Source organism: Centruroides vittatus, unplaced genomic scaffold (assembly GCF_030686945.1).
Source record: "Centruroides vittatus isolate TY-2023 unplaced genomic scaffold, ASM3068694v2 contig_549, whole genome shotgun sequence".
In the NCBI taxonomy this organism is placed as follows: domain Eukaryota; kingdom Metazoa; phylum Arthropoda; class Arachnida; order Scorpiones; family Buthidae; genus Centruroides; species Centruroides vittatus.
In genome coordinates, this window is record NW_027122325.1 from 5,899,323 (window position 1) to 5,907,559 (window position 8,237).

Sequence of the window (8,237 nt, forward strand, 5' to 3'; positions counted from 1 at the left end):
CATAATTGTTAAGTAAATCCGATCAAAATTTTTATACATAAAATAAATTTGATATATTTGCTGATTTTTCAAAATACTTAACAAAATAGCTTACTACCTTACTGATTTCATTTAATTGATAAAAGTAAAATTAATATAGCAATATGTAAGAATCTCTCTATAGATTGGGAAAAGTTATGAAATTTTATAACTAAACCTGATTTATAAATTTGTAATATTTAGTTTTAATTTTACAAACTCAAATTTAAAAACTGACAGGCTACATGAAATAGCATATTAAATTATATAGTGATGATAACTACAGAATTCTTTCTTAAAATTGGATTTTTATAAAGTTGGAAAATTATACATTTAAAAAATACTTTTTGAATTTTTTTGAAGATATAATAAATGATGTGTTATGATTCTCAACATAAAAGCCAAATGACTTATTTTCATGCAGTGTATCCAATTTCTGCTTATTAAAACTCCATTCTTACTGTAAATTTTCATATAGTTTTCATCATGAAACACTGAAGTTAGAGAATGTTGACACATACAAAATACGTGGTGAAAGACTGAATATTTGGTTATATTATTATACATTTGAACATTCGCCAGTGTATGTCGACAAGCACAGATAATGTTCTAGCAAATCTTCTAAGATATTTGATGATAGATCTTCATAATTCCCACTGTATATCATCACATTGAGATGCTATTTTTATAACAGTTAAATAAATTTTCAAATTGTGACCATCTTTTCACAGATCGTCCACTGTCCAAAATCCATGTTAGTTCTTTTCTTTCTACACACTGTTCAGCAACAAATATAGTAACATGAAGATTAGTATTAATGGATATAATTACAGAAATGGTTGGTCTCTCTTCTATAAATCTAATTTGTTAGAAAATGAGCATTTGGTTCTCTTTTGAAACATGCCAGTTAAAAATCATATCCTTTACTTATTCATTCACCTTTGAATGATGCTCAGAAACTGTGGATAATGTATTTGTCATCCACAAAATCTGCAAGTCTCAATCGTTGCTCGTCTCTGTGCTTGTCTGCTTTGCTGGAATTTTAAAATAACCTGGCAGTTTGGGAAATATAGCTGAAAATACATTTCTCCCTTAACTTTTGAATCTTCTTTTCAAGTTCCACTATACTTCCATCAGAGTTTTTATACACATTCTTCTCCAGAATGTCAAAAGGTAAAAAATGCAATTCACGAACCATCCTATGATCAGTTGGAGTCCATTTATCTCTTGGAATACTTCATATCTAATGCTGACACAAAATAGGATCTTTAGGAAATTTAAAAATATTTAAACAACCAGTTGATGTAGATTCATAAATTTCCTTTGCACATAGGTATGCAATATTTTTCAGTGATTTTAAATTAAACAAAATTCCATTAGGCCTAAATCCACATGCTAAGGCTTTCAGCATATAAATTCAAAATGTATTAAGTTCAACAAATAAAATCAATACTAAAAGAAAAAAAGCAAAGCTTGAAATAACAACAACGATCAAAAACAAACTTACATTTACATAATTTTACAATTATATTGTTGATATTTTAACTATGATAAAAAATGAAGGCACAAGCATAAGCACACTATGATGTAGTAGACACATGTTCTGAGAAATAAAAGGTGCTTCAGTTAAACCAACCAGAAGCAAATCCATTAAAATTCCATTGGTGGGCTTGTTGTAGTTGGCTGTGGTTTTACCTATATATTAGTACATACCAATTGTGTTTAAGCAAGATGTCTAGGTCTAGGAAGTGTGCATTAGTGTTGTTAATCTGATCCAGCATTATTTTTAATCTGTATTAAATTACTTTTGATCATGTGAACCAATGAACAACAATGCTAAGGCACACTTCCTAGACCTAGACATCATGCTTAAAGACAATGGGACCAAGCAATTCCTATATAAGCACAGTTGTACTGTTTATAGCCTATTAAAACAACGAGAAAAATCTTAATTGTAACACAGCCCTGCTGCTTTTTACAAAACACCATTTACTCTAGGACATGAAAGCTGCATTAGCAGATATATTGGTTACATGTCTATCCTTCCTTCACAGCTGAAAAAACATCATTAGCAATCATGGCAACAGTTTCAGAAAACATTCCCACTTTCACACAAAACTCCTAAAACCAGAACCAAAGCACTGAAAAAAAACCATTGAAAAGATAATATACAAACACAGCATGAAGAGTGTGTGTGTGTGTGTGTGTACGTGTGTCAACCATAAAGATGCTAGATTCCTGTCAATAGCTTGGAAGTACATTTTAAACCAGTAGAAGGACTACTAACACTGTCTTTAATTTTAGTTTATTATTGTATTTTGCTTCATTTTTACCTATCTATTCTCACTTCAAATATGAAGCTGTTCTAAAACTTGTTAATTTTTTAAATTTTAAAATATTTATTCTGTATTCCACATTACAAGCCATTAACAGTTTTAGCCTGAAGATGGCTGTAGTCAGCCAATATGTTTGATAAATAAAATAACTTTTTTCTGCTGGAAGAGATTAGATCTTATCATTAAAATCAAAATACCAGTCTACAAGAATTATTAATGTATTAGATACTAGCAGACCCGGGCCACGCGTTGTTGTGGCTCAAAATGTATTTATTATAAATGTATAAAACTTCCCCCGTGGGGGGAATTTTAAAAAATCCCTTCTTAGTATACATTCTCTTGACGAACCCTATTAAAATGCAATCAAAACTGCAAAAAACTGCATCTAAAATAGCATAATAGAAGCCGAGTTCTTTACGGTAAGCCTTAATCCCGTCCATCTCCCCCGGTGGGTGGGGAATTTCGACACTTATATTATATAAAATCACGTGCGTATTCGAATGCAACGTTGTGTCAAAATTTCAAAGGAATCGGTAGGAACAAACGAACATTGCATTTTTATTTATATAGATAGATAGAAGATGATCCGCTTTAGTCCATTCCCACAGAAAAGCGTAATGCCTCGCAGTAAAGCAAACTTAGGTTGTCGGAGTTAGCGCCATCTGTTGGACATAAAAGCCTTAATCCTAGATGATATCTTTTAATTTATATGAATGTTTAACGGAATAATATATAGCCTATGTCCACCCTGAAGGTCCATTCTAAATATTGGTGAAAGAATTTTTGTAATCGGATGAGTAGTTTCGGAGATTACCCGTTACAACCAAATTTAGTTACCTCTTTATATATTAGTATAGATTTGTATGAAATTATGGTTAATGTTACCTTAGGTTCCGAGATTGCGGTGGTGGGATTTTTTCCCTACGTCGGCGTCCGCGACGGGGAAAAATTTTTTCCCTAGACTCGTGACGTCGACGCCCTCGAGAATTTTTTTCCCCGGTCGGTTTCGACCCCGACTTCCATGTTGCCAAATATCCTGTAACCTCGAAACGGCGACGGTATGTGTAAATTTGCGACGGTAGAGGGAGCCTTTTCATGACGTCGTGCGAGAGTAATATCGGCGGGAAATTCATAGTGGTGTTACGTGCGAATATGCAAATGCTCGATCTGTGACGTGATTTCTGTTCGTTTCAATGCAATTTTATGCAAATTGACTACCAGTTGGAAACATGTGCTGCCGTGTTTTGCGATTTGGATTATGACTCGTGTTTTTTTTCGTGATGATTTTTCGTTTTCAAATTAACTCTTATCGGATAATAATTGTGGTTAATATTTCTTCTTGCATTAGTAAGTATTCTTTTTTTTTTTATTTTTACAATTTTTAGCTAAACGTTAGACGAACCTGTAACTAGAAATTAAGGATAGGCTGTGTTTTTTTTCCCACCATTCCAACCTCCCCTCGTTTAGTTATTACCGATTGTGTGGAAATGAGCGGTTCGGTCGATTTGATTTGCAACGACGAATTTCGGTCAAAATGCACTTCCCGTGATTTTTACAAGTCAATGGAAGACGACCGTTTGTAGTTAGGTGTATGTACCTCCCTTTGTCGATAGCGCATTTAAATTTGCTGTGAAATTAGGCATACAGCCGACTGAGTCCGTTTGCATTGATTGTGATTCCTGGCCCTCCAGAAAACCAGGCGAGAGATTTCCAACTTTTGCCCAACACTTAAGCAACACTTGTCCGGGCAGGGAAAAGTGCCGATTTGGCTCCAGCCCGAAACCGTTCCCGCAGCGCCTGCGACGATTACAAAAAAGAAAGCTAACAAGAAACAAGAAGAAGGGAAAGATACCAAAAAGCAGCATAGTAATACTAATTCAAAAGAAGGAAAACGCCAACCGACCAATAAAAGGCGGCCGAATCGAAAACTAAGCGAATAAAAGAACTTCACCAAACGAAAATCCGGAGTTTAGCGAAACTGGCAAAAAATTGGATCGAAAAGGAAAGAAACAAAGGAAGAAGTAGTTGAACTCCATCGAAAAGTGAGTAAAAAATTACTTTTTCCCTTTTTTTTAATTTTTTTTCATTTTGCTTAAAATCCGCGGATTCTGCATAGCATTTCAAGATGGCGGCCGGTCGCGTGGCCATTTTGAATCGCAGGAAAAAAATTTTCCCCCGGCGCGGTCGCCGACGTAGGGAAAAAATCCCTATGTCCCCATCTCGGAACCTAAGGTAACATTAACTGAAATTATGTAGTTTATATGCATGTAAGATGAAATTTCAAAGTATGGTTAAATCTATTTGTTAAAACCATGTTCAAAATTTTATTATACACAAATATACAATAACTATGCAACTTTGAAGTTATTAAACAGATAATATATGAAATATTTAAAATGCATAAGAATTTAGGATTAATGAATCAAAATAAACAAAATACTCACTTCTTTTTCTTTATCTGATACAGAATTTGGATAGTTACTTTTTTTTTCATTATTTCCCACAGATTCTCCAATTTGTTCTTCAGTAATAATTTTGTCATTTGAAATATTAGAACTATCAATTGGAGATGGCTTTCTGAAGTTAAAAAACTTTGAGATGAGTGGATAGAGAAATCTGAACCATATCCATAAGCCAATAGGAGCAAGTATACATGGAATACAAACCATTATGAATGTTCTGTAAAATTAAAAAAGTTTTTCATATTAACCAAAAAATTTATCAATACAATAATAGAACAATCTACATTAAAATATTTGTTTTTAGAATATTCTTTGCCTACTTGAGCCTTTTTTGTTATCAGGACTTATTATACTTGTATGCATGGAAGAAAAAAAAACCTAGATTGTTTCAGTTTTTCTATTTATTAACAGAAACAACTTATTATAATTTTTATGTGGAAGGAAGAAAAAAACTTCTAAATCCTGATAAGAAATAAAGGCCCAAGCAGGCAAAGAATATTTTAAAAAGAATTAAAGACAAGAAGGTAACGTGACCTTGGTGACCTGTAATACATGTCAAAGAATACCAATTGTTAGAATTAATGGTGCACCAATTTATCCTGTTAACAATGCAATGGGTATTCCTGTCATCGTTTAGTGCAAAAACAGAGGTAGCTAAGTCAGTGTAGATATTAATGCATTGTTGATGACAGTAATTATTGCACCATTTGACAGCACAGAGGATAGCACACAATTCAGCCTGAAAAACAGTGCAGCTTGCTGAAGATGCCTTTGCCGAAAGGTAGTCTTTAAGTTGTTGCCACAAAGCAACAGCCAACTCTGCCAACCAGTTTTTAGTTAGGACGCATTTTAACTAGTTGAAACTGGATGTCTTTGTTATAACTAGAATTTACTGCTAGTCAAAAATGAATTTGAGTTAAAACTAGTTTTAACTAGACAAAACAGGTTTTAACAAAGACATCTAGTATAAACTAGTTTCAACTAGTTAAAACGCATTCTAACTAAAAACTAGTTTTTACTGTAACATATATATAAAATCTTATTTTTTTTCTATAAAAATTAAAATAATTAATTATAAAGTAGAGATTAAAATTCATTTTAAAACATACTTCAATACAAAATATTATCTTTTGTCAATGATTTAATGTATTTAATCGAAATATACGTAGCAATAATCATGTTGCAGACAGTGAGAAATAAGTAAACAACAATTCAAATCAGTGTGCATGCTCGCCTGCGCAACACACAAATTCTCGTGCACGGCAACAATTTGAGCAGTGTGTGGCCGTGCAGCCGCGCAGCTTAGAGGGAACATTGATGATAATATAAACTGCAGGAAAACAGCATGTGTCTGGTGAGAACCTCACAGGTTGCCAGATAATTTTATAAAAAGTAAAGCAGAATTCCTCAAAATGTAGTCCAAATTATTTTTAAAGTTGCCCAAATAGTAATAGTCTAGAGTCCTCAAATATCTCAATCTGCTACTCGTAGCCAAATCTTGCAATCTCAAAACCTAGTTGTATTTTATAAAAAAAGAAAAAAAATAAGAAAAAAAATGGGTAGTCCTTATGTAAGATGACACCCAAAAATGTGTTACTGTAAAAGCAAAGCCATATTAACCAGATTAGAGTTGTTCTTGGTCTATTCTATTATAGTATGGAGACACTTAGATCTAAACGAATGAGTTAACATATGTATATCACAGTTCAGACAGAATTTTCACTTTGAATTACAAAGTTGCTGTATTTTGAACTAACTGAACTCCTTTGCATATAAATCTCTACATCCCCAGCTGGGACAAAAATAAGGGGTTACTAACAAACAGAATTTTAAACTATCAGAATTAGTTCGAATTAATGAGGATTCCCTGTATATATACATATACATACACACAAATAATTTGTAATACAATAAATGGAATGTATGAAGAGTAAAAGATAATTTTTAAAATATTCATTATCAAAATACTAAAATGAACTTAATCTATTGGTTTATGGAAATTTTAATATCAGCAGTACATTTGCTTATTAATATTCTAAAAATAAACTTTTTAACCAGCAGAAATTTTATATAATTAGACATTAAAGCTGTGCATTATTATTGTTTATCTGGAATATTGTTAATAAGAACAAAAATTTTCAAAATCAGATAAAACAGTAAGCAAATTTAGCTTAAAGCACTTCTAAGTATGAAGGAAATAAAAATTAGAAAATATAAACCAATGGATACAACTTTGACAATTTAACCCTAATGAGCAATTATTTATTGATATCACAATGCCAGGCTGAAGTTTTTAATGATATTTTAAATTTATTTTATTTAAAATACATGCTCTCCACCTCAAAGTAGCTTGCTCCTGTACATCATTTAACAACAGAGTCATGCCAGTCATCTATCTAACTCCTTTCAGGGGAAAATTTTTGAATTAAAATAACATGACTTCCAGTTTGCATAGGAAGTTTGTATATAGTTAATCAAAGCCTTCTGCCCCTAAACTTTCCATATCTGGTCTTAAAGTTCATTTATCTAACACCAATCTTGAGATTAATGAAAGACAGATGACAGTGGAAATTTATGTCTACAATTTTTTCAAATTGAAGCCCAATTATGGTCAATTGTGAAAATCAAAAACCGAAAACAATCCAAATATCTAAATCTAATTTATGTTATAAATAAAGTAGCATCTCTGTTTATTGTAATGATTTTGGGACTCATATCTGATAAATAAAGAACATTAAGTAAGATAATTAGCAGAGAAAAATTCTGGTTTTATTTGACATTAAAAATAAAACATGTATAACTTGGGAAGATTTCTTAATCAACATTTTTATTATTAATTAATACTAATTACCATCCAGTATTGTTTCTCTATTTTTGCATTTCCATATTTAACAACTAGCATATAAGGGGCTATCCATAAATGATGTCCATACTGGAAGAGAAGAAGGTTATGACAAGTTGGACAATGTCAGACAAGGGAAAGGGAGGGGTTGAATGTCAATGAAGGTCCTTTTTATTTCATTAAATTTTATACAGTTTACCACTTTATGAATAATAAAATATATAAAGATTTTGGAGGATTGAGTTTTGTTCCATGTCCGAAGATGGGAGGAGCTAAAGCAACTTGGACAAACTGGGACAATGGGAGGAGGGGGTAAAAATTTCAAGAAAAATGTGGATGTAATTTATGGACAGCCCCTAATTGAAGAGAAAACTGCCAGAAATTTTAACTATTGTACTGTTAAAATGATTAATTTATCCAGCATGATTAAGATCAGCAAAAAGCTGTTGTGAACTTGCTTAGATAAAACTCTACTGTTAAACACTAATACAATTGCTGTCTATTGGTTCTTGTATATCTCTTTAATCCAAAAACTTGTTCGGTAGACTATATCTCAGCATTTCGGTTAGGAACATTTTT